We start from the raw sequence: 27,767 nt of genomic DNA on the forward strand, positions 1-27,767 counted from the left end.
TCATCGCTTGGAAAGTGATAAAATAGAGAGTGAAAAAGTGCCAGCCAATCAGCTCCTAACTGCCATGTCACAGGCTGTGTTTGAAAAATGTCAGTTAGGAGCTGATTGGCTGCTACTTTATCACTCTCCATTTTATCACTTTCCAAGCGATGGTACATCTAGGATGTTCTCAGCCAAAAGGCCAAGAGGTGATCACTACATTTTTTTATATAAAAATGAATGCAGATAAATATACATATCCAAGTGTTTTGTTATGCCTCTAATCTCTGCCGTGATATAGTTATCTAAGTTATGTATACCTAGTTTATTTATTACTTTAAGTACACTTTATTTATAGGGTGCCACAAGTGGTCCGCAGCACCGTACATGTGGCACAGAATAAGACAGTACACTAGCACAGGGTGAACAGAACAGTGCAGTAAGCAGAGCATAGCAGTACGTAACAAGTAAAACCACAGTACACAATACAGCTGGGAAACAAAGAGTGAGAGGGAGTATTCGGCATGGGTTGCATCCTGTATCCCATAGCAACGGCGCATCTGGCAGGTTAAAGTAGCTGCAGGAGATGACGGTCTACGAGCGAGTGGAGTAAGTGCTATAGGGCCACAGAGTAGGTGAAGGCTGTAGTTGATGTGCATGAGAAGAGGGCTGCGAGAGCAGGAGGGTGGAGGACCCAGCTCCTAGGAGCTTACAATCTAAGGAGAAGGGAAGACAGACAGATGACATGAGGCATTTACACTTTTGATGTATGTACTGAGGCACCGATTCTTTTTTGTTTGCACCAATAAAATGCATTGCTGAATTTTCTTTAGTCAGTAGGATAGGCAAAGTAAAATTATTATTATTATTATTATTATTATCATCATTATTATTACTACTACTACTACTACTACTGTAATAATAAAAATAACAGTAATACTAATACAGTAGTAATAACAATAATAATTATAACAGTAATAATAAACATAATAACAACAACAACAACAACAACAACAACAACAGTAATAGTAGTAGTAATAGTAGTAGTAGTAGTAGTAATTAGTAATACAGCCTACAGCAATAGCTTAAGTTTAGGAGGCTGTAGGATAATGTGAAGTTTTATCCAATAATAGATAAATTACAGTTGTGTTCAGCATATTTTATCAAGCACATATTGCATTCTTTCGGATAAGTGCTCCGTGCATTGGGGACGTACAGTACTGTCTACAGAATGTTGTTCATTTCCGAAATCTTATCATTGGGACGTGTAACAGATGGAGTGTAACCATGAGAATTGTAACATTACTTACTGTTGTATTTGGTCTGCATAGTATTTACTGTAGTTGTAGGCAATAAATCCGAGATTACTGGCATCCCTGTTTTCTGTACATCTCTATAACAAGACTCCAATTAATAAGCAAATAAAAACAATTATTTTGACAACAACTTAGTGGTAATTACGAAATTGAATTTATAGACGTGACTACACCTTCCAGGTACCCCAACAGCGACAGGTCTGGCGGCAGGACAGGAGCTGAGCGTTCAGAACTCTACCGATTACTGCGAGGAGCAGTGATAAAGTGTTTGAGGGAAGTGCGGGAGCAGTATTGAGTAAGACATGGGAAACGCTAAAATTTAATTTTGTATATTTTAGGGATTCAGTATGATATCCCAATGGATGGGCGGTCAGAATCCCAACAGCAGCATCCTGGCCATCAGAATCCGTACTGCCACTCAAAAAGTACCCTAACCCTCCTCCGACCCTAACCCTCCCTTGTGGGTGCCTAACCCTAACCGTCCTCGGTGGTGCCTAACTCTAACCCTCCCTTCCCTGCTGCCTAAACCTAACCATCCCCGCTTGGCGCCTAACCCTAACCTCACCCTGTATGCAGGGCTGCCAAGAGAAATCCTGGGCCCCGGTACAATACCTTCCTGGGCCCCCCTGCCCCCACTGGAGGGGGTGTGACCTTAGCGTGCTAAGGGAATGGCTACTCCTCTTTGGGGGCGTGTCTAGCATATAAGAAGCACCCACTCACAGGAGCATGGCATGCCTCACAGCCAGGGCAGTATAGGTCCTGGCTGGGCCCAGGTACTTTTCAGGGGGCATGGCCTAATCAAAGGAGTCGTGAACCTGGGCCCCCACTGGGCCCCTCTATCAGACCTGGGCCCAGGTAATTTGTACCCCCTCCCCCCTTCTCTTGGCGCCACTGCCTGTATGTGCCTAACCCTAACCCTCCCTTCCCCGCTGCCTAAACCTAACCATCCCCACTTGGTGCCTAACCCTAACCTCCCCTTCCAAGTGCCTAACCCTAACCCACCCTCCCTGGTACCTAACCATAACCTTCCCGTCCCTGCACCCGTACCCACCTTCTAATGCCTAAACCTAACCAACCCCCCCCCCCCCCCCCCTTCCATGGCGGGACACGAGAGCATCCCGCTTGAAGTACAATAGGGATTCCGGGCTTCAATATGTTGATGCCGGTCTTATGCCATCGTTCGGGATTCCGGGGTCGGTATTTAAACCGCTGGGATCCCGTCCTGTGGCATTTTATCTGCATCCCTATGTTTGACTTAGTGTAGTACAAGGATGTGTGGAAAGGTCTTAAATGCTCCACCTAATATGGTCATATACTTGCACTATTGACTACATTTATACAGAAGAAGACCAGGAAAGCTGAACAAGCGAGTTGGTATAAGTTAGTCCAGAGTGTGAAGAGTTAATTATTTAATAGCCCGAACTTCTTTATGTTATGGTATAAACATTTATTGGAAAGAGCCATGGAGATCTATTCAGAGCAAAATCAATTCTCCTAAACTCTGCAAAATGGTCAATCAATGGGGAAAAATCCATCATATGCGATGACCCAGTATTTGCAGTTGAACGAATAGCGGTTTCCTGTTATTTCACCACAATGAACTTTCACAGGCTGAAGCATTTATCCTTTTTTTTATGTGCCATATAGAATATATGGTGCTATTATTTTCTGAAGATAGTAGCAAAAAAAATGAACACAATAGGGAGGTAAACAAAGGATATAATATGCAATTGTATGTATTTAAAAATGTGTGAAGGCTTTCCTTATCGTGCCATAAAATCTTCCTGCAGCACCCTCCAGTGTATTGTCATGTTTTAATAAGCTTGGCATGTAACAGGATCCTTACAGCAAGATTTACACTGTATCTCTGTAACAGGCTATATTGTGTCGATTTGCTGACAAAGAAGTCTAATGGTTAAAACTAAATTAAATTCTATTCTCATGTTTTGTCTGTGACCTTGAGCGAGTCACTGTCTCTCCAGACCTCAGGCAAAAAGATGAAATGACTGAGCTGGTTATTGGAGGCTCTTGCAGAGTTAAATTGGCTACAACTCTAGAAAACACAGTACAAAGCCAATCATTTGTGTTATTAGTTTTCAGAGTTATTTTGGTCACCTTACTGCTATTAAATGATGTTTTGATTACACTGTGTACACTTAGAGGGTGTCTCCGGGGAGGGTGAAAGGGGGTTCGGTGTTTGCTTTATTTCCTATATAGCCTTTGTGCACTATATTTAGGGTGGGAAGGACACTGAAAAGGAAGGAGGGGTATGGAGAAGATGGAAAAGAAGGAGAGGAATGGATTGTTGATCCACAATACTGTACATCTACTATGAAGTAGAGCAGTAGTGGATAATGTAGATCCCCATTGAGACTTCTAGGCCTCAACGGTCTGGGGACCAAACCACTGCTGCCTGCTGGTGAAATTGGTTGGAGGACCTTATAGTCAGGGCCACATACTTGTCTACATTTGAAAAAGCATTGAGGGACCTATAAGCATGGGCATATACTGCTACATATGTAACCACGCTCACGCGCCCCATTCAAAGTGAATTAAGTGGTAAAAACAAAAGACGCAGTTCGGCGTGGGTGCACCTAGCCGCTTTGGGAGTGCATGACCCGGAAAGATGTAGCCATGATGAGCGTTACTACATCTGTACATCTGAGAGGAGTGTCAAAAAATTACTTGTATCCAACTGTAAATGAGCCCCAAAGCCCTGAGCAAGAAAAAGACAATGACACTTTTCAGGGCTTGCTCATGTATTGTGTGTTACAATTGGTTCCGTATAAGTGGCCACGAGAAACCTTATTTGAATATGCACGTAGCCATAGGGATCATTGGGGCAGATGTATTAACCCAGGAGAAGTGATAAAGCAGTGATAAGTGGAAAGTGATAACACAGCAGCCAATCAGGTCCTATCTGTAATTTTTCAAACCCATAATGATTGGCTGGTGCATTATCACCTTCCACTTATCACTGCTTTATCACTTCTCCAGGTTAATACATCTGCCCCATTGTGCCTTACAACCAATGCAGGGAAATAGCACTGATGATTCCATTCAAATGTATATATCTCTGATTTCTTTATTTTCCTAAGAATAGTAAAGCTACATAATGGGGATAAGGTGCAATCAGGGAGGTTGCTGACTCTTCAGGGAGTCAGGGAGATGCTACTATTTCAGGGAGTGCTCCCCATCTGTGCTCATGCACTCCAGTCCTAGAAGGGCCTAGGTGGCTTAGCGAGTGATCCAGACTTGCTTAAACGTGTTGGATAAATGTTAAATATTCAAAGCATTTCATCATTAGAAACTTTGCAACAATTTAAAAAGTTTCCTGTAAGTAAAATATCTAAAACATTTTTTAGTAAATTGTGAGTACCTGGCCGCGCTCATCATAAGCAGAGTTTAATAATGGTAACGACTGCAGAAATCATGTGATACCAAATAGTTAGATGTCAGTGGCCCACCAGCCTCCAGCACCGGCCTCAGTGAGAAGACAGTAGAGGACGTCTCAGTGAAGTGTGGAGGATGTGAGCTTATTGGTAAAACGGAAAAGTCTATTTCTCTACAGGGAATTTTGAATAATTCCAGATGTTAAGAAGCTGTAAGCGGTTCGACTGATGATAAATTTTATGTTCAATCCTGTGATAGTTAATTTAAATGAACCAGATGCCATTAACCCTGAAGCTGAGCCAAGAACACACGATACACACAGTACATAAAACAGAAGCCAGGACGTACATTTGAAAAACAATATACAATCTAACAGTACCAAGCAGTCATCCGAATTGATGTAGTGTGGGACGTGGTAATCTGATCAGTCCCTGGCTTCATGTCAGGCACAGATGGCGCTGTGTCACTCACTGGCTGGTTTTTGTACAGTATGTGTTTCAGTTTATATATAAGCAATGCAAACATATGAATAGAAACCCTGATATACAGCTTAGATCGGGGGTTTTCATACCAATGCAGGATTTACTATCCAGCAGCAGCGGAGGGTGAAAGCTAAACACAACTGGCAATGTGTGGGTATTGGGAAACCCATAAATTGCATGTAGTGTAGTACTCAGCATCTTCTGTGTGAGAGGGGCAAATAGATGAGTGAGCGGGGCCCCTTAGGGCTAGAAATGTCCAGCTTAATGCTATTGTATTGCTGGGCCCATCCAGGTGCTCCTGGTGCATGGTGCCTAACTGGGTTTAAATATGGGCTCATTAATGTGACACTACAAGTACCAGCATGTTCTTGGGCAGCAAAACATGCTGTCACTGGTTTTCCCATAAGTACTGGCACTACGAACAGTCAGATGTGGTGAGACTGGAAACTAATCCTATAGGCCGGTTGTGGCCCATGCGTGCGGCTGTCTCTGTGTGTTTGCAGCGTGACCACATAACTAACGCTCCCCCAACTTACATCCATTCCTTCTTCTATCAGAGCTTACAGATTGTATTTTGCAAGCACTGTAAATGTCAGAAACCACGCTCCTGGCCAGATGCGTTCTAAAATCACTTCTACTTGCCATTTATTTGTATTTAAAATGACATTCATCAAATAATTGAACGATTAAGTGAATAGACATTTCTACCAACTTTACATCATAACCTTTTCATGAAATGCATTACTGTGCTTCTGTTTGTGCCCTGTTCATGTCCTGGAAAATGACATGGTGTAAGCTTTTTTAGTGTGCTATGTACCAAAATGTCTCCATTTGCTGTTAGATGGGTTCAGTGGCGGCACCGGGTCGTGACACCCGGGGCGACTAACAGTTCAAATGGGGGTGTGACCTCATAGGAAGCCTCTGTTTCCATCACTCCGGGGGCAGGTCCAGCATTCTCGGCGACTGTAACTGCACTACCTGCTCCTCCTCAGTGACAAGAGCCGGGTACTGCATGTAATGTCAATGTGCTGCACCCAGCTCCCAGTCACTGCATAGGAGCCGGCATTTGGTGTCACCCCCTGGAAGGGTGACACAGCCAAGTGGGGTCCGTACCCCCCTAGTGACGCCTATGGCTGGGTCCAATTATTTAAATTCTAGAATGAGGAGAGTACACAGTGTATTTCTTTATTTCTAAGGCCCCATGGGTTCAGTATGCAATATTGGTGCTCAGGATGCTGGCAGTCAGATGACCAACAGCGGCACCCTGTCACTAAAGATCCCGACACTGGACGAGGTAAGTATTATTACCCTCCCCACTCCCCTAACCTAGCCCTCGGGGGGTGTTGGCTATTCCTAACCCTCTGGGGATGACGGCTATGGCTAACCCTTGGGGGTTGTCTATGGCTAACTACCCCCCCTAGTCCCTAATCCTAACCCCTCCCCCCCAGGGCTCCTAACCCTAACTGCGATACTTGTCGGTGTTCTGGTGCCAGTCTGCTGAGTGGTGTCTGGATACCTACATCGGTCACGTCCCGACCGCCGCGCATCCTGGCCCCATACCCACTAAATCTTCTCACGGGACACAGATTATGGTCCATAGACTGTACATTTTGTGCAATATAAACTGATTACTTTTCTTGGAACCAGAACTCTGTGGGTTTCAGCTTCTGAACATTAAGGCACCTGGGATGAAATTGTTATGCATTAGCAATTGTTCAAATTGCTAAAATACATTTAGATAAAGAGCCTGTCACAGCGTACTGAGATAAAGCAGCACACGTCTGTCTCAATTTGTCAAAAAGCCCTTTTATCACAAGTTCATTCATCCGTCGTGGATGTGATTATGCGACGAGAAGTCAGCTCCTATGGTGTTTTGTTGACAGTTGAACAATTTTAAAATCAAGTCATGTCCAAGTTCATATAACTTTATACCAGGACGGCAGACGGGAGAATTAATGATTTTTATGTCCCGAATAACTCTCAATAGACTATTTCACCCAGCTGTCCTTTCATCAGCGTCTTTATCGTAGCCTGTAATACGCAGGCAGGTCTTGAGCAATTAAAAATGCAGCCTGTGATTTGTAACTGTTCCATGCGTTTTCCCTTCTAATATAGAAGAGCGATATCGTCATCATTAAAAATATATACATGACACGGAATGACTGGCTTTATCATAAGCAACAAGCAGTCACTCATATGAATCAATGTATTTGCACTACTCTGTGTTTATGGGTCATTAAAACCAGAAAAATGAACATTTTCCATGTAGGAAGCAAGAAGGTAAAATACATTGTTCAGCGTTACTGCAGAGAATGTGGAGTATTGCCTGCAAACTTCACAAAGCCCCTCTTTTATCTATAGGACAATTAATACATCAGTATAATAAAAAGAATTCCACATTGTAGCTGCTGACGCGTTTCTGTGTCATAGATACTTTTATCAAAGGGTAGGCAGAAGGATTGCACACTGTATTCTAATCCAGAACCCGCACTGGAATGCAGTAAAAATCCCAGCAGTGAGAAGAAAGAGGGTGAATCCCGACAGATCCTTGAGGTAAGTATAGGGGTTAGGGTTAGGATGCGTGAGGTAAAGGTTAGAGTTAGGTTGTGGGAGGGGGAGAGTTAGGCTGCGGGAGGGGCAGATTAGGATTATGGTGAAAATACTTACCGGGATGTGTCTGGATTTAGTACCCAATCCTCTGCACTGTATCTGGATACATAAGATGGGTCTGAAATCTGAGCCGTGACAATCTCTACAGTAAGGATGCCGACAGTGGTCAAAATCCTAACAGATCCTGGGAAGTATTTTAACTCTTTCCCTATTTCTAGCCCACCCCTCCCTCATCCTAACACTAACCATTTCCCCCTTTTGGCTAACCCTAACCCTCCCCCCTTCCCCACAGCCTAACCCTAGCCTTCCCTTGAATGCCACCAGTACTTATCATCAAGATTTTGACCATAAGGATTCCACTGTCAGTATTCTGACTGCCGAAACCTTGACCACATCCCAGGTATACAGTGACAGCCCTAGACAAACTTCCTTCCAACAGCGGTTCACCTGCTGTTTAGCAGCTCCCACAGTTAACCCATGGACCCAAGAGTCATTAAAGATTGTTCCTTAAGCCGGATACTGAATCAGGACTCGGAAACCTACGGGAGGCTGACAATCTCCACAAGAGTTCTTAAGACCCATGTGATTGCTGGTCTATAGTATCTAGTGTGATTTATAAGAACAATATGGTTGAATACCTTTATAATTGCTTATTTCTTTTACACATTTGTAAATGTTGGTTATTTAATGAGGCAATTCTAAAGTATTGCTGCTTATACATATGTATTTATACTTTTATTTAATAAAGTTAACTCAGCACAGGTTGTCAATTCCAGTTTAGTTTCAGGAAATCTTCCCTTTTTTAATCAACCAGCTGCTTAAGGTTAACTTAATTCTTAAGATGAACACTGTGCCAGGAATTTTTTGTGTTTGTTTGCTGATTACCCTTTAAGAATACATCAGTTTTCTTAGCTGTCCTTCTACAAATCATTTTCTCCTTTTTAAAATCTCTCTGCCAGTCACAGGTCTCAGAGGGGAAGATGTATCAAACCTTCTAGGGAGTAGAGACAAGTGAAGTTTCCGATAACAACCAACTTCTAGCTAGCATATACCAAATACTTTCTATACAATGGTAGCTAGATTGGTTAATATGCACAACTTCTACTTGATCACTCTTTAGAAAGTTTACTACATTTCCCCCCTAATATAATGTTTTGGCAGGAAAGGGGAGGGGGGGAGGGAGGAGCAAGAAGTTTACAGAACACAAAGCTACTGCTGAGTTTATCATGTGTCATGTGACTGCGTGGTTGATAGTAGTCACATGATCCCGTAGAAACTCTGCAGAATTCTAAAGGCCCGTACACACTGGCCGATATATTGGCCGTTCTCTTGAAGGGCCGATATATCGTGGGTCCGTCGGCCAGTGTGTATGGCCGATACGTCTCTGAACTCCGTCGTTCACAGACGTATTGCATCGGCCCCGCAGCACAGCCGACGGCCAATATATCTACCGATATATTGGCGCATCACTGTGTGTGTACGGGCGGTCGGCCGACCGCCCGTACACATGCTGCGGCTGCCGGTGGTGATTGACAGCTGAACTGGGCGGGCGTGTGTACACGCCCGCCCAGTTCATGACGTCAGTCCCCAACGGATCGGCCAGTGTGTATGCTCAACACACTGCCCGATCCGTCCATAGATATATCTGCAGATCAATTGATCGGCAGATATATCTTCCAGTGTGTACCCACCTTAAGTCATCAATTGCAGCCTGAAGAAACATACCAAAGAAAATGGTAATAGCCCACCACAGTGATTTATGTAAAAAATACCACATTTTACTAATAAAATTGCTGCTTTAAGTTGACCTCAAAATAGTAATCTATGATAAAGAACATAAGGGACACATCTGTACTCACTGCATGTATTCCATACTTGCCTACCTGACCCTCTCCATGAGCAAGAAAATGCTCTGTTCCTGGACTTTCCTGGTAATGTATGATTGCCATCACCTGTGGTGAAACACCTTTCTTATCAATTAACTAGCTCACCACAGGTGATGGCAATCATACATTACCAGGAAAGTCCAGGAACAGAGCATTTTCTCCCTCATGGAGAGGGTCAGGTAGGCAAGTATGAATTGTATTCCAGTCCATATGTTGGCAGCACAGATTTTGTAAAGGTTAGTTACTAGTATGATGTTTGGAAGAAAGAAATCCATTTTAATAAATGTGTATTATGTGTTCTGCTTAATCTCTATTCAGTGAGAGGTGAACTCAGGCTATGGTGGGACTTGTCAATGAAAAGGAGATCGTTACATGCTTAGACTACTGTCTCTCTTATTTCTTCTCACTAGCTAGCTGGTAGGAAAGCAGCACATTATCTTTGTTGAACATGGAACTTTGTTGCACATCTTTCAAATGGCAAAATGCACATAGACATATCAGAGAGACTGTGTTCTCTTTCATTGTGCACCCATCCCCATATATCTTTCATTATTTTGCTAGATGAAAAAGGAAATACATGTATCCATGTAACACTTTCCAGCTGGCTCGTATTGCATCTTATTGCTGTGCTGCTTGCATAGGGATCCTGAGACATTAATGGAAAACGCTAATTGCAGCGAAAACTATTTGGCGAGTCTAACAGCTCAGGAATCAGATTTGCTGTTACGTTAACACAACAGTTTGATTCAGTTTTTAAATTGCTCATCCGTGAAAGGCTGTATCTTGTGTAATAAGCAGCATTAGCTGACCTTTATTCTCTGTTTTCCTCCAGGTTCAACGCTCATTATCGGTCACTGCTAAACTACACAAAGGGAAGGTGCTAAGCGCCGGAGTGGTTAATGTAATAGGTTTTTTTTTAAGACTGCTAGCTCCTAATTAATATGACTGTAAGGTACATATCTGCTATTGCTAATTTGCCAATACAGATGTGTTCTCATTCACCTACGGTTTTTGCACCATTCGGTGTGAGATTCATGGCGTGACTTAGCCGCGTCATAGATAGTGGGTTTTGCACTTATGCAAGTTAGCATATTTAACACACTGCAGCCACGGAATACATATGATTTACTGGTCTGTCACTATCCCTTCTGCTGGAATCCCGTCAGCGAGTTCGCTCACCACAGGGTATATTCCCAGTCGGTTGGTGGCGTGGACCCACCAACCGAGTGGGAATACCCCACGTTTGTCTGGATTCCAGTCGGCAGCATTTCACTGGCTGTCAGGATTCCGGCGTCGGTCTCCTGAATGCCGGCATATCTGAAAGCTGGTATATTAACTAGATCCCGCAGCCACATACCAACAAACTTGTAGTGTACTGGGTATTTCCACTTATTTCGCCAGCGCGGCAGTGTACATTAGCACAATGTTACATGGCGGGAAGGACGAGGATACCTGGTCTATTAATTATTTTCTTACATTATTTTCTTTTTCACACAGGCAAAGGGCCTCATTCAACTTTATTAGCAAACCAAAAAAGCACACTAATGGACAAAACCACGTTGCACTGCAGGTGGGGCAGATGTAGCATGTGCAGAAATGCTTTTTTTGGGGGGTGACTGATCCACCTGTGGTAATTGTGTGTCTTTACAAAACACAATCAAATATATATTACATATAACACAATATACAGTTACCAGGTGATACTGAGTGTTTGTGATTTGTAGGACATGGTATACATAGACGCCCCGGGTCACGTCAACTAAAGTCATCCATATAATGCTACAATCCACAGTGAAATCTGCTCCATGAATTCACACACTGCTGCAGGTACCGAGCACTGTGGGGAACATTCAGATCTGATTGCTGCTGGGCGTTTTCGCACAGGGGACAACCAGGTACAAAATGCGCATGCGTATGCACTGCAATGCGCATGTGCGTCGGACAACAACAAAGAGCATCGCTGGTCAGCGACGGGATGGTGTAGGCGGCGACTATCTGAACGCAGGACAGCAAAAACGCAGCCCAGCGATCAGATCTGAATTGCCCCCAGTAACTGCTACACAGGCCTTCTTTCTCCATTATTCACAAGAATAGTGACAACCGAACAGAGGAAGTGACAGTCTCTCCCCTCCCTGAGGTCACCAGGGAACACCGTACTGCCACTGGAACTATTCACATGACACTCAAATATGCAGATTTTCCTTCACCACAGCTTCAGTCAGCAAAATCACTATTTGACACGTCATGCTATACAGTATGTCTCATCTGCCAGAAATAACTGAATGTGCCAGAAATAAACCACAAGTAGCTCCCGGTTCTGAAATAAATATTCTAGCATCATCCGAAAATGAATGAGCGTCTATGAGTTCACCATAGAGCTAGAACAGATTGGTCTGTTTATTTGGAACGGTTTGTTACTTTTTAAAAATAAAATAAGAAACCTGCGTCCTATTTGTCGCTGTATTGTACACTTAATATGTGCTCAAGCAACGGTCATAACAAAGTGTAGTTTGTTTGTCAAGCTTAAAGCTTTTTCTGTGGAAGATGGATCCCCCAGTCGGGTGTGATGGTTCCCTACTATGCCGGGTTCACCAGGAGACTCCCAACAGCAGCAGCCAGACACAAAAACTGTCATCATTCCATCCCGCCTCTTCTTTTCTAGCCTCTGTACCTCTGTATGAAAAGTAAGCAAGTACTGTAAAGGTTAGACGTTGGGCAGGCAGAATAAGGAAAGGCCAGCAAGCCTTTGGAACTACAAATCCCAGCATACTTTGATATTCCCAGCTAGGCACCTAGTGATTCCAGTTGACTTGGAACACAACACTGTCAGTAGTCCTGCTTCTCTTTCATGTGAAAGGCTGGAGCCTAGATATCAGTTGCATCATTAACAAGTTTTTTTTAACGGTATTTACCAGAGAGAACCAAATGCTGGGTCTAACACAAAATCTCAACAAAGATAATGTCCCACTGCTAAATGCTTATTTATGTGAGGAGGTAGTCTGTGACCGATTAAAAAAGTTAAAGATTAATAAGTCACCTGGTCCAGATGGAATTCACCCGAGAGTTCTTATGGAGTTGCACGCTAAACTAGCAAGACCTCTATATTTGATCTTCATGGATTCGGTTAAATCGGTTATGGTTCCCAAAGACTGGCGTATAGCGGAGGTAGTGCCGATATTCAAAAAGGGGAGCAAAGCTGAACAAGGTAATTATAGACCAGTTAGTCTTACATCTATAGTGGGGAAAGTATTGGAAGGTATTCTAAGGGACAGTATTCAAAAGTTCCTTGAAGCAAATAAGGTAATTAAAAGGAACCAACATGGATTTGTGAAGGACAGATCATGTCAAACCAACTTACTAGGCTTTTATGAAACAGTAAGTGCGAACATTGATCAGGGTAAGGAGGTGGACGTAATCGTTTTAGACTTTGCCAAAGCTTTCGACACTGTACCACACATGCGTCTTATCTATAAGCTACAAGAAATAGGGCTAGGGAGCACAATATGCACTTGGGTCAGTAATTGGTTAGCTAATAGGGATCAGCGCGTTGTGGTCAATGGATCATTTTCAAATTGGACTAAAGTACTAAGTGGTGTGCCACAAGGGCCTGTACTTGGTCCACTTTTGTTCAACATTTTCATCAATGACCTAACAGTAGGTCTAGAGAGCGGGTTCACTATGGTATGCCGGCGGTCGGGCTCCCGGCGACCAGCATACCAGCGCCGGGAGCCCGACCGCCGGCTTACCAACAGTGTGGCGAGCGCAAATGAGCCCCTTGCGGGCTCGCTGCGCTCGCCACGCTACGCGCACCACACTATTTTATTGTCCCTCCAGTGGGGTCATGGACCCCCACGAGGGAGAATAAGTGTCGGTATGCCGGCTGTCGGGATCCTGGTGCCGGTATACTGTGCGCCGGGATCCCGTCAGTCGGCATACTGAAGACCACCCCTAGAGAGCATGGTGTTAATTTTCGCAGACGATACCAAATTGTGTAAGGTTATAAATATGGAGGGGGATGCTGAGTCTCTTCAGAATGACTTACTTAAACTGGAAGCATGGGCAGCAAAATGGAGAATGAGATTCAACACAGACAAGTGTAAGGTAATGCACTGTGGGGGCAAGACCAGAAATTACACCTACATACTAAATGGGGTAATACTAGGGGATTCTGTACTGGAAAAAGACTTAGGGGTTCACATAGATAACAAATTAAGCAGCAGTACCCAAGTAGGAGTGCAGCAAAGAAGGCTAATAAGATATTAGCATGCATAAAATGGGGAATTGATGCAAGAAACGAGAGTATTATACTCCCATTATATAAATCACTAGTGAGGCCACATCTTGAATACTGTGTGCAATTTTGGGCACCATGTTGCAAAAAGGATATCCTGGAGCTAGAAAAGGTTCAGAGGCGGGCGACCAAACTAATCAAGGGCATGGAGACGCTGGAATACGGGGAAAGGCTTGCAAGGCTAGGCATGTTTACATTGGAAAAGAGGAGACTAAAAGGGGACATGATCAACATCTACAAATATATAAGGGGTCAATACACAGAGCTCGGGAGGGACCTGTTTTCTCTAAGATCAGCACAGAGGATACGTGGTCACTCGCTTAGGTTAGAGGAGTTTCCGCACATTGAGGCAAAAAGGTTTTTTCACAGTAAGAACAATATGTGTTTGGAATTCCCTGCCTGAGAGAGTAGTAACAGCGGACTCAGTCAACACTTTTAAGAATGGGTTAGATAAATTCCTATTGGATAAAGATATTTAGGGTTATGGTGCGTAGGCATGCATTATAGTTAATATAACTAGTCCTAACATAAAAATAACTAGTCCTATAATAAGACTGCATAGGAGACCACGAATAGGTTGAACTCGATGGACAATTGTCTTTATTCAACCTTAGTTACTATTTTACTATGTATTATGGCCCCTGAAATTGACCCTAAAATTGCTCAACCAAGATCTCCTGGAGGGGAGGGCTTAAAAGTAGGCAAGTGTGGACTACAGTCTAGTGGGACCTTCATTGTGCATCAGTAGAGGAACCACAAGTTGCTGTTCTTTCCGTTTTAAAATCTAGACAGCATTTCAAAGGCTTTAAAGATCATTCATAATAACAATTGTGGAGCTGCGTGCATAGAAAATACAGTATAAATAGAAACATTGCTAAGGCAGAAAAATTGTCAGGACAAAAATGTTATTAATATTCAATTAATATAATTTAAAAAAAAATGTGTGATATAGAAGATGTAATATAGAAGATCTACAGTTATTAGATCTACAGTTATTAGTTAGTCATTAGCAGTGGCGATTTTTACCTATGGGCTGCAGGACTGCAGTCCCCTCAGGTAAAATTCGCCATCCAGCTCACTGACAGTGAAGCCAGATGCAGTCCGTAAGACTGCACTGGCTTCACAGTGGCTGGCAGTGACGTCCTATTAAAAGTCCTACCTGCCAGTTGCAGACACTACAGGCAGTCCCATTGGGAGGTGTTTCCTCCCTCCGGGACTGCCAGACAAGGCTGCAATAGGCAAAGAACTAACTTCCTGTAGGAAGCCAGCTTCCTGCCTCATCAATCCCAGCTGGCTTCTATGGGCTGCAACTGATGCAGTCCATACTGTGGGCAATACGGATGGTGTAATGGTTAGCATTACTGCCTCACAGCACTGAGGTCATGGTTTCGATTCCCACCATGGCCCTAACTGTGTGGAGTTTGTATATTCTCCCCGTACTTGCGTGGGTTTCCTCCGGGTACTCCAGTTTATCCCCCACAATCCAAAATATACTGGTATGTTAATTGGATCCCAACAAAATTTACCCTAGAGTGAATGTGTGTGTGTGTGTGTGTGTGTGTGTGTGTGTGTGTGTGTGTGTGTGTGTGTACATGTGGTAGGGAATATAGATTGTAAGCTCCACTGGGGCAGGGACTGATGTGAATGGCCAAATATTCTCTGTAAAGCGCTGCGGAATATGTGTGCGCTATATAAAATAACTGGTAATAATAAATAATAATAATACTGTGCATGCGCCGGGTCCCGGTGTCTGTGAACTGCAAATAGCACAGGTGGCGGGACCCAGGCAGCGGCAGGAAAAAGGAGGGGAGGGCCGGCAGCATCGCCACCAGCAGCCCTCCTCCTCCAACAAGGTACTGTAGGAGCCGCCGCTTGTCAATAATTCATCACCATATGGTCAACATGGTCAGCAGGTAAAAGGTAGATGGTACAAAAGGTCGACATTGAAATGGTCAACACAAAAAAGGTTGTCACAAGTTTTTTTTGTGTAATTTTGTATGTTTCACCACCCGTGACCCAAATTAGTGGTAGACTCTCGTGGGCTCGCTCTTCTCACCACGCTTTGGGCAAGTTGCATTGCTCTGCAATCACTGTGCCCATCACCTGTTACTATTCCCAATCATAGTGCACATGGATGGTAAACCAAAAGTGTGAAAAACCCTAATCAAAACTTGTGTCGACCATATGTGGGTCAACCATCGCCATGTCGACCTTTTGAACCTATTGACCTGTCTTCCTTTTACCGGTGACCTTTTTACCATGTTGATCTTTTGATCCTGTTGACCTAATGCCTGTCGACCATATGGTGTCGACCTATTGAGAGTCTATCTACACAGTGTCTATCCACAGTCCAGAACTCAATAAATGTCTAGTATCACAGTTAAACATATAATTCAACTGGCTGAATGCTGTTGAAAATTGATATCAATAAAGCCGCATGAAATAATTATCCTTAGAGTTCCAGTTTTAGCAGTGGATTAGAACCTCCGGCTATAGGTATTGAAGTGCAGAACTACAAGTCCCAGGACATATATTTGTGAACACACAATCTCGGACCAAAGCTTATGGGAAAGTCAGTTACCAGATGCTCCGGCTGCTGCTGTTCCCAGGTCTGGCACATGTGCTGACGGTCGCGCGGGATACTGATCTCCCCTACCGCGGCGCATCTTTTCCCAAACGGACCAATGGTGATTGGTGCAATGCCGTGATTAAATTCCAAAAGTACACCAGGGCTGTCTTCAATTGCGACCAATATAAAAACTTGATTCAGTGTGTGTGCAATCCTCTGATGAGTTTGTACCCTATAATCATGAGGCTTTATCAAAACAGTGAAGCTGATATCTGTTCTGGCATGCCCAGAAGATGGGGTCCTCCCCCACCGATGCTGCCACCAAACACCAGCTGCATGTCAATCATGGTGCAGCTTTTGTGGCACTGCGAGCGACATCACATTCCCAGTATCTGCACATGTGCAGTGTGGCTCCTGCCCACATCCACAACCACCAGCTAACAGCAACCAATCAGTGTTGAGGTAACGTTTATAAAGTGCATTCTATAAAATATGTAGCAGCTGATTGGTTGCCATGGGCAACTTCTCCACTGGCTCACTTCTCCACACTTTTCACTGCTTCATGAATATACCCCATGGTTGGTAAATCCCGCCCCAAGTCCGTCCTGTTGTGTACCATAAAGACATCATGTAAATACTGTAGGCTGCTGCTTTGTACAGAAGATCCCATGACAGTGAATATCCACAGGGGTCCAGGAGATAACCTCATGCAGATAGGTAATTATGTGAGTACAGAAGAAACGATGCAGCTATAATGCACAGTAAATGTAAACTTATGTCATGTGCTGTCTGCCCGGGTATCTGTTTAGCATGCAGCTGTGTGTAGGTGACAGGGCCAGACTGCCCATCTAGCCTTATGGGCCGGTTCAGCCTAAAAGCCTGGCCTAGCAGCTCTGCTCAACCGCCCATCATACAGAGAGACAAGGGGCGTGGCATGAGCCCAGCCGCTTGACTCGTGACACGCCCTGTATGACTTGAACACGCCCTCATGACGTGTGCGCCACTGAAACTCCAGGGCTGTATTACAGTCCTAGTCCGTCCCTGGTGACAGATAGATCTCTGAATAACTGGAACGTATCTCACTATTGTTATTTGAGAACATTATTTTATTGTTAATAAAACAGAATAGATCTTCTCACTAGGGATTTAAAATTCACCAATATATATCCATTAACAAAAGAGCTATAATAGTTTGGCAGACGAGGGTGGCTGAAGATGATAGACATGTGGGTGTGAGTGAGAAGGCGTATCACAGGTGGCATACAGTAAATTGTTACACTGCATAGCTGTGGGAATATGGACAGTGGCAACATATAACATTGGAATAGTTTTGCAATGATTGCGGAAGGTGTAAAGATGTGTAAGAGGCATGACAGGACGCCGAAGATCTGCATGTCTTTACTTGCAGAGCTACATAACCAACATGACTGACGGAGCGCTTCCTGAGTGGATAGTGTGACATCACGCCTGCCAACCACACATAGCATACATTTACAGCTCCCTCTTCAAACATGAAGTGCAAACAATTTAACAAATGTGTGTATGCAAAACAAACAGTGGCAGGTGTGGGGACAGTGTAGACACACACCAATGCAAAATACATTTGGAAATGTAGAATGTTTGGAGTAACTTAGGGGTCTATTTACAAAGCCTTGATGGAGATAAAGTGGATGGAGATAAAGTACCAGTCAATCAACTCCTAACTGCCATGTCACAGGCTGGGTTTGAGAAATAACAGTTAGGAGCTGATTTGCTGGTACTTTATCTCCGTCCACTTTATCTCCACCTGAGGCTTAGTAAATAGACCCCCTAAGTTTTACTATTGGGCATGGGAGATACCTGGGCTCAGACAGGTGATCACTCAAAAAAGTCTCAGTTCATGACAGTTGAGCTACTGCACTGTGATTGGACGTTGACACCGGTGGATCATAAAATTTGGATGCCTGTTATGATCATACAAAGAACTGTCTGCTTCCATGACATAGTTGTAGGGTGTATTGGCAAGTTTCTACTTTGTCAAATCCCACTGGACCCTGGATATAAACTGCCCAGAATACAGAAGTCTTAAACAGTGTAATGACTTATCATAGTTGGACTAAGTTTGCAACTTGGAACTTACGGAGTTCTTTGCCACATCTGTGCACCACATCCACGTGGTATGGTTGGAACGTGAACATGAAGCACTGGAATCGGGCAGGAGTAGAGGGCAAGGATTTGCAGAGGATAGTGAACGAAGGCTGATGATCCCTTTCCACCACCACCTACCAGCCATAAATATACTTATGGAATTTCTTGCATGCAAAGATCAATGCCAACAGTTCTCTCTCAATATTGGCATACTCGGTCTCATTGACAGCCCGCCCTGAAGATGAAAGCAATAGGTTTGTTGCACTACATGCAGACAGCACCCAAACGGTATTGCAAGGCACCTGCACATACTGTATGAGAACTAAGAAACGGACAACAACGTTCTGCAGTACAGGTCTGCTGGTTATCATAGACCAGGCTCGGACTGGCCCACAGGGGTACAGGGGAAACCACCGGTAGGCCCCACTGCCTGGGGTCACTCCTCCACTAGGGATCAGGTTATAGACTGTGCACTTGAATAATACATTATACATATGTTACCTTATACTGCACAGGATTATGATGTATTCTCTACAGTACATTGCTGTCATTAATCTGGCACATTATCATGCATGCACTAGCATTAATTACTATATAAATTATCAAGGAGTCCAGACCAGGTACTTTAGAATGGTTAGCCAAACCTCTGTGGTGGCTGGCCACACCTCTTATCATGGGCCCCTACCACTGCAAACCCGCGGTGGGCCCTTCATGCTCCAGTCCGACATTGTCATAGACTTCGGACATGAAACAGCTGCATCGCGGAACTCCATCCAATACCTCTCGGTGTCATATGCAGGAACATCCAGAGAGTGGAAGAGTTGCTTCATTGTAATGTGGCAGACATTTAGAGAGGCACTTGGTCATACAGAGGAAGCACTGCAGGCTAAGCTTGCCAATGGGAGAGCAAAAGTTGCAAACAGGGTGCCCTCAAGAAGGAAAAGGGTGCCATCGGGGGTAGTGACTTAACTGCCCTCTTGGCCTTACACCCTGGGTGCTGGCGATGGTCGTACACCTCTAATTACATCCCTAGTGAGTCTAGTGCCTGAATAACTGCTGGCGCAGTCACCATAGCAAATAACGGTAGACTATCTAGCGCTACCTCTTCTATGTAATTGGGGTTTCTGTTGCTGATTGATGAATAAGAAACACCTGATCATTGGCTGAAGTTGTAGCTGGCGGCATATCGAGTTCTCGTCCTTTAGTTTGGTCCTTTTTATGTGTTACATTTGTATTTTTACTGTATGTCTATTACTTTGCTTGATTTGCACCTCTAAATCCATCTTTCCATATAAATGGTGTCTGACTAGTGCATTTGACGTCCCACTCCCACTGCAAGTACACAGGGCAGCCATCAGGGGAGGACTGTGGGGACTGTAGTCCCGGGCCCTTATAGAGAGGGGGGCCCACCACTGTCTCCTACAGCGGACACGCAGGGAGGCCTAAAACAAGCCTTTCCTGCACATAAGCACTTTGAATCGTTCCTGCAGGTCCGCAATGGTCCACCAATATGTATACATCATGATGTGTGACATCACATAGGGGTGGAGCGGTGTGGCAGAATCTTTTTTTATTGGTGCAGGGCCCTATCTATTTTGTCAGTCCCAGGACCCACATTTTCTGATGGCAGCCCTGCAAGTACAGACCAGTGGCCGATTACAACCATCTCTGGGATGAAAATGCCAGTGAAGGCCACAGTTGTCCAAGTTCCTCTTTGCAAATGTCTCGGTCAATAAAACACATTCCTAAGACCTATCAAGACAATATACTGATTAACTGGAGAAAACAGCAGCGATTTGTGCTGATTGAATTTTAAAAGAATTGAGAAAAAAAAAAAAAAAAGTTGGAGCTGAATTTGGAAGCTGGCTCCCCGGGTCTTGCTCACTGCTACAGAAAAGTTGAGTGATGCATACAAGTTGCACTAATTAATTTATTTTTCAGCAGGATGCCAATGCTTCATGCATACTGAGTCGCACAAAGTTGGCATGAAATTGGTTTCGTTATTGTTATTCTAGTAGCAAAATGTGGTTACTGCAATGAATTATAATAGGAGCAGAGGGAGAATATACGGAGTTTAAATGAAGTTGGAAATAAGACTCTTAGAGAATAAGGGAAATAAACTTTCTCCTTAAATGTACGTATAAAGAAAGTCCTATGAGTAGCTAAACCATATAATAAGCCACCCGGTAACAAATAGTATGAATGCGCAGCCAATCAGCTTTGTTTTAATTGGATTTGTGTAGTGGATTTGTTTAAAAGGTTACTTTAAGAAAAGCAAATGACCTAATTGTAAATACTGCCAACCTGATGATCTGGTGATTTACAGATTAATGTTATTAACCACCATGCTGTGATCTGGTAAAAAGTAAATATATATATTCAAATATATTCTTTCTAACCTATCTACTTGTGAATTGGAAATGTAATTAATTTATTATTACGTATTAGAGCATAGTTGTCTGAGCTCTTATGGGCCTCTGTTTCCATCCCGGTAATGTTAAATTTTATATTGCTCCTGGGCTTTAACACGTCATTGAACCAGCTTTAAGACTAAAGGCGGGTACACACTGGAAGATATATCTGCCAACCAATTGATCGGCAGATGTATCTATTGACAGATCGGGCAGTGTGTTGAGCATACACACTGGCCGATCCATCGGGGAATGACGTCATGAACTGGGCGGGCATGTACACACGATGCCCAGTTCAGCTGTCAATCACCGCCGGCCGCCGCAGCATGTGTACGGGCGGTCGACCATCCGTCCGTACATACACACACAGCGGCGCGCCAATATATCGGTAGATATATTGTCCGTCGGCTGTGCTGCGGGGCCGACGCGATACGTCTGTGAACGACGGAGTTCACAGACGTATCGGCCGTACACGCTGGCCGACGGACCTGCGATATATCGGCCGATCAAGAGAACGGACGATATATCGGCCAGTGTGTACGGGCCTTAAGGGATAGTCTCAAACCCGGGTTTCACCTGGCTCAGGCCCTGGACACTGAGCACTGTTTGTAGCCAGGGTTTACTGTACTTACCCCCATTAACAAATAGTTTACGACCCGGGTTATTCCCAAGTCTTCACCGTTCACACCAGACAAGACCCAGATCTTCTGGCTTTGGAGATGACATCATCGCCAATCACTACTGTCCCCCGCCAATGAATTTCTTTAGGCATGACCCGGGTTACAATCATAAGCTGGGGCACTGTCCTGGGTAGCAAGCAGTGGTGGCTCCAGAGGTGGGGCTGCAGCACAGTCCAAAATTTAAATAGGGGAGCCACACATTACTGCCACCCCAAACACTGCCAGACATCACCGCCTGAGACTCCCTGACAGTTGGTTTGGCTCCCCTAATTGAATTTTGGACTGTGGTACAGCTCGACCTCTGGAGGCGCCATTGGTTGCAAGTCCAGGGAATAACCTTGGTTGGTAGCAGGGTTGTGGACCCAGGACTGTCAACCCGGGTCAGACCCTTTCAGACAGGACCCAGGTCGATGCACGTGCACAGCAAACTAAAAAGGCGGGTATTACTGCACTATGGTAGAAAAGTACTGATGTTGCCCATAGCAACGAAAAAGATATTAGCTATCATTTTCTAGAATGTACTAGATAAATTATTGTAATTGTTCGCTGCAGGCAACTCCACCACCTTTTCTTGGTACGGTTTTGTAAGTCTGCCCCCCCCCCCCACCACCAAATGTGCAGCCTACAAGAGAAACCTGGCCCAGGGTGTGTATATATATATATATATATATATATATATATATATATATAGTGACTTAGGGGGAAACAAAGTTTTTTTCTTCTGGTGACATATCTTTTTTTATCACCAAAAGTGTTTCTTTCTAATGATTATATCTACATTTTATATGTATCTTACAAACCTACCTGAAGTGGTTGAATCGCTCTTCCTTTTAGAAAACATCTGCTTTCACCTGTAGAAATACAATTGTCATTATTTATCCAGTGAACAAGTGCTAGTTTTGCTTGCAATGCTACAATTTCATTTTGTTTGCAGATATTTAATGTGAGCAAAATGAAACTTTATTGTCGTTTTTATGTAGCTGTTTAGCATGCAGGCGCCATTACTGCTTTGGTTTTCATTGAACTTTTCTTCCTGTTGTATCAACTTTTTCTCTTTTAACCTGTCACCAGATTTTTACTTTGCATTGTGTGATGTAGCAGAGTAATCCATGAATAACAACAACAACAATAATAATAATAATAATTATAATAATAATAATGATAATAATAATAATATAAAATAATAATAATAATAGTAATAATAATATTTTTTATGACAAAGCTCACTCTAAAAAAAAAAAGTAAACATTTGTTTTCTCAGTTAGACTAAGTTAAGTCTTTTGCACTCTGCAAATTGCACTACGCTGGTGTTTGTGGAATATGTACAGTGTATAGCGTGATCCAATCGGATCCTTCCCAGCACCCATTGCAGCAGCCGCATCACTCTGTGCATGCGAATGTGGGAGGTCATTCCGAGTTGTTCGCTCGCAAGCGGATTTTAGCAGATTTGCTCATGCTAAGCCGCCGCCTACTGGGAGTGAATCTTAGCATCTTAAAATTGCGAACGATGTATTCGCAATATTGCGATTACACACCTCGTAGCAGTTTCTGAGTAGCTCCACACTTACTCGGCATCTGCGATCATTTCACTGCTTGTCGTTCCTGGTATGATGTCACAAACACACCCAGCGTTCGCCCAGACACTCCTCCGTTTCTCCGGCCACTCCTGCGTTTTTTCCGGAAACGGTAGCGTTTTTTCCCACACGCCCATAAAACGGCCTGTTTCCGCCCAGTAACACCCATTTCCTGTCAATCACATTACGATCGCCAGAACGATGAAAAAGCCGTGAGTAAAATTACTAAGTGCATAGCAAATTTACTTGGCGCAGTCGCAGTGCGAACATTGCGCATGCGCATTAAGCGGAAAATCGCTGCGATGCGAAGATTTTTACCGAGCGAACAACTCGGAATGAGGGCCGTGATGCTTAGTACATCCCGCACAGTATACCTTCCAACATTCCAAGAATTTAGACTAATGCTCAACCTGTTGCAACTGCAAGACAGTCCCCCACTACTGCGGCCGCTGTCCCGTATGGCCGTGACAGCCTGCTTACTGGTTTGTGCTGGAGCATGAATCTGCCTTTGTAGTCTAATAATCTATGCATCTGCATGTTCTAGCCCTTACACGCCCACTGTTCTTATGTCCTTATCAATCATCATTACTATGGGGGTAATTCTGAGTTGATCGCAGCAGGAACTTTGTTAGCAGTTGGGCAAAACCATGTGCACTGCAGGGGGGGCAGATATAACATGTGCAGAGAGAGTTAGATTTGGGTGGGTTATTTTGTTTCTGTGCAGGGTAAATACTGGCTGCTTTATTTTTACAATGCAATTTAGATTGCAGATTGAACACACCCCACCCAAATCTAACGCTCTCTGCACATGTTATATCTGCCCCCCCTGCAGTGCACATGGTTTTGCCCAACTGCTAACAAAGTTCCTGCTGCGATCAACTCAGAATTACCCCTATAACGGGTAGTAATGCTGGGTGCAAAAGATCCAGCTGAAACAGACATTCCATCTCAGCCCACACGCTTCAGTTGAAAAAGGAAGTTTTACACGCTTGTGACAATCCCATGTGACAGAAGAGTTCCCACCCACATCGGTTCCATAGACTCCAATGTGGATTTTTTTTGTCCCATACTTTTGGAACAGGACGAGTCCAATAGCCCGGTGTTGGTTGTTAAAATATAGGGGAGCCCTACTCATTTTTTGCCCTGTATTTTAGCAACCAGGACTAGCTGATTATCGTGGGATCCTATTACAGACAGTTTTTATCGTCCAAAAACGGACCCATGACCGCGGGAATGCAGATGAAATTGGGGCTAAATCCCCAATCCCATGTGTTATCAAAGCTACGGCAACCCACTTATCATAGATTAGATTGGGTGCCTAACGCATCTGAAGCATAAGTGATGGCATCGGGGGGAGGAGGCCACCGCATTAGGGCTAATAGGATAGCAGTTATTTTGCCCTATCCATACTCTGGTCCACCTGGGGCCATATCCCATTCTTTCTACATGATAATTGCCTCCACCAGACCCAGGACATTTGCAGCAGCCCAGCCTCTCTCATGATGAGCAAAAATACCGCACAGGCAGGGCTGTACTGGCCCACAGGTGTACAGGGGGGGACCCCCCCGGTGGGCCCCACTGACGTGTGTGTGTGTGTGTGTGTGTGTGTGTGTGTGTGTGTGTGTGTGTGTGCGCACCTCCTTCTCTAGGGATCAGGTTACAGACTCTGCACTTGAATTGCACAGTACACATATTATCTACAATGCATTGCAGTTATTATTCTTGTACATTATCATGCATGCATTAGCAGTATTTACTATATATATTTATCATGGGGCTCATACAATGGTTAGCCAAGCCTCTGTGGCAGCTGGCCACACCCCTAAGCATGGGCCTCTACAGCGGTGCAAGTATGCGGGTACGCTCGGGTACGGAGTACCCTTAAGAATTTGGCAGCGGGTACTCAGTACCACCTGCCACACACTTTACCATTACCACAATTATAATGTGCCACAAAGCAACAAGACCATGGTGCTTGGCAGCATGATGGCTCCTCCCACTTTGTCAGGGTTACTGGGAGTGCGACAGTGGCTGTATTTTCCTGTTATAATGGAGGCATTACTATATATTGTTATTAAATTGGGGGGCATTACTATATATTTATACTGGAGGTATCACTATATATTTCTATTATACTGGAGGCATTACTATATATTTTTAGCCTTGCCTCCAGATTCCAAAAAAAGCCGCTAGTGTCATGTAACCACTCCCACTACGCCCCTCACAACACATGACCACACCCATTTTTCGGCACTCAGTACCACTAAGAAAATATTTCTACTTGCACCACTGGGCCTCTACCACTGCACCCCCCGGTGGGCCCTCCATGCCCCAGTCCGACTCTGCACACAGGTTACTAGCCCATACATGCACATGTGTACAGGGACTTGCGGTGAGGAACATGGCTGAAGAGGCACTGGCTAGTACCAGAACCAGATTTCCACACAATATGTGAGCCCAAGGGTGCATGTGGGCATTATACACAGGTGCTGCAGTATATACTGCTGAAATCTGGTGAGTTTTGAGATGGGCGGAAAAGACAGGCAGGTGAGTCACTACCTCGCCTGCCATAGACTTTTTACTCCAGCATTTTGATTATAAAAATTATTAGAATAATACAAAGAAGATATTTCTAATATATTTTTTGTATTTTTCATATACTTTATAAACTCAAAACTCAAAACACACAGAAAAATACCTCACGATAGCCCCCGGCCCTCACTGTGATTGCTAGGATACTCTCTACACTGTTGGATGCTGGACGTGTGGTCAGCTGACTCGGCCTCAGCGATGTGCTGTTTAATATATAATAATGCTAGGTCATATGTGAGCTTCTACTTTGTGTACAAGACTTTGATCTCAATTTGCTGTCTGACTGGTAGTCAATGGAGTTCTCAGAGTTTGGCTGATAGCTCTGGCCGTATGCCTGAAAACAATCGATTTTTGTTGTTAGAAAAGCATAAACAGAAGAGGTTTCAATCGTGAAATGTGACCTGAGGTCTTCTATGTATCTGTGTACAGTGCATGTCATTAGACTTAGGACAAATAAAGAGTCAGTCTCTGTGGGTGATTGTTATAATAGCTGTCTAATGGGAAATGAGAGGCAGAGCAAATAACATATATGTGTGTGTGTGTGTGTGTGTGTGTGTGTGTGTGTGTGTGTGTGTGTGTGTGTGTATATATATATATATATATATAATGGTCTGATGCACATATTTGGAGACGACTGCAGAAGGCTGGCTTGCAGAGCAAATCATTCAGTAGATTGTCATTCATCCTGTCTCTCATGTCAAATTCATTTGTGATATCCTGTAACAATACCGTAGATGGAAGGGCGGAAAGTGTGTGGTGGGGTAAAAAGAAATATGGATGAGGTGTCAGAGCTTAGGAAATGGGTTTCTAAAACTTCCATTACTTCTAACACCAAGGAAAACTCTTACAAAATGTATTCACGTTGGTACCTGGTTCCTGAAACATTGCATCGCATATACCCTTCATCTTCAGCCCTATGTTGGAGACAGTGCAGGCAGACAGGGATGTAAAAACGTATTTGGTGGGATTGTCCACTGATACAGACAGTACAGATGGTGTAATGGTTAGCATTACTGCCTCACAGCACTGAGGTCATGGGTTTGATTCCCAACATGGCTCTTGCTGTGTGGAGTTTGTATTATACTGGTCGGTTAATTGGCTCACAAAAAAAAAAAAAAATGAACCCTAGTGTGTAAGTACTGTATGTATATGGGCAGACTAGATGGGCCAAGTCTTTCTTATCTGCCGTCAAATTGTATGTTTCTATAGCCACATACTGGAATGATTATGTCTTATAGATTAGCGAGGTGGTTTCCTACTCTCCTCCCTAAGACCGGACCGTTGGGGGGGGCGGGCCGCGGCATCTGCGTAACATCACATGCAGCCGCTGCGGGCCTGGGAGCAACGAGTAGCTCCCGGCCAGCACACTAAAGCTGCGCTGGTCGGGAGCTACTCTTGAAGTGCAAAGGCATTGCTGCTGTGCGATGCCTTTGCACTTCTGCCGGGGGGGGGGGGGGGGGGGGGCAGCACTGACGTGCGGGGCGGTGTGACTGATCGAGCTGTGCTAAATTTAGCACAGCTACGATCAACTTGGAATGACCCCCATGGTGGGGTTTTTGTTCAGTATTTGACGAGAGTCGGTACAAACATTTTCAAAAATGTGATTTGCCATTCTTTTATTGTTATCATGCAATAAGCAGTATCCTGTAACTTTACGCCTATTTTATTGTATGTTTTATTAAAATCCCTACTACTGTTTTATGTTTGTCATCACCAGTATAAATAAAATGATGATAAAAAAGAGAACTATGGATGAGGTGTTTGGAACCCTTAAAGTATGTGAAGATCCAGCAAAGAGGTGGCAGACACCACTCCCAGGGGTAGATGTATGATTAGGCATTATGCAGGGGACATATG

At 44.0% G+C, this 27,767-nt stretch overlaps 1 protein-coding gene and 1 long non-coding RNA gene across 3 annotated transcripts in view; one reads left to right on the plus strand and one right to left on the minus strand.

Annotated features, from left to right (window-relative positions):
* The window catches only part of SORCS2 (sortilin related VPS10 domain containing receptor 2), a 1,363,792-nt gene that overhangs the window by 597,127 nt on the left and 738,898 nt on the right, over nucleotides 1-27,767 (plus strand). The gene's annotated exons all lie outside the window — the stretch shown is intronic.
* LOC135000051 (uncharacterized) lies at nucleotides 305-26,102 on the minus strand. The gene is made up of 4 exons (XR_010202130.1): nucleotides 26,017-26,102; nucleotides 22,549-22,595; nucleotides 1,290-1,372; nucleotides 305-695 (listed from the first exon to the last, which is right to left on the minus strand). It is a non-coding gene; the product is annotated as an uncharacterized LOC135000051 (long non-coding RNA).

This window comes from Pseudophryne corroboree, chromosome 1 (assembly GCF_028390025.1).
Source record: "Pseudophryne corroboree isolate aPseCor3 chromosome 1, aPseCor3.hap2, whole genome shotgun sequence".
Lineage (NCBI taxonomy): Eukaryota > Metazoa > Chordata > Amphibia > Anura > Myobatrachidae > Pseudophryne > Pseudophryne corroboree.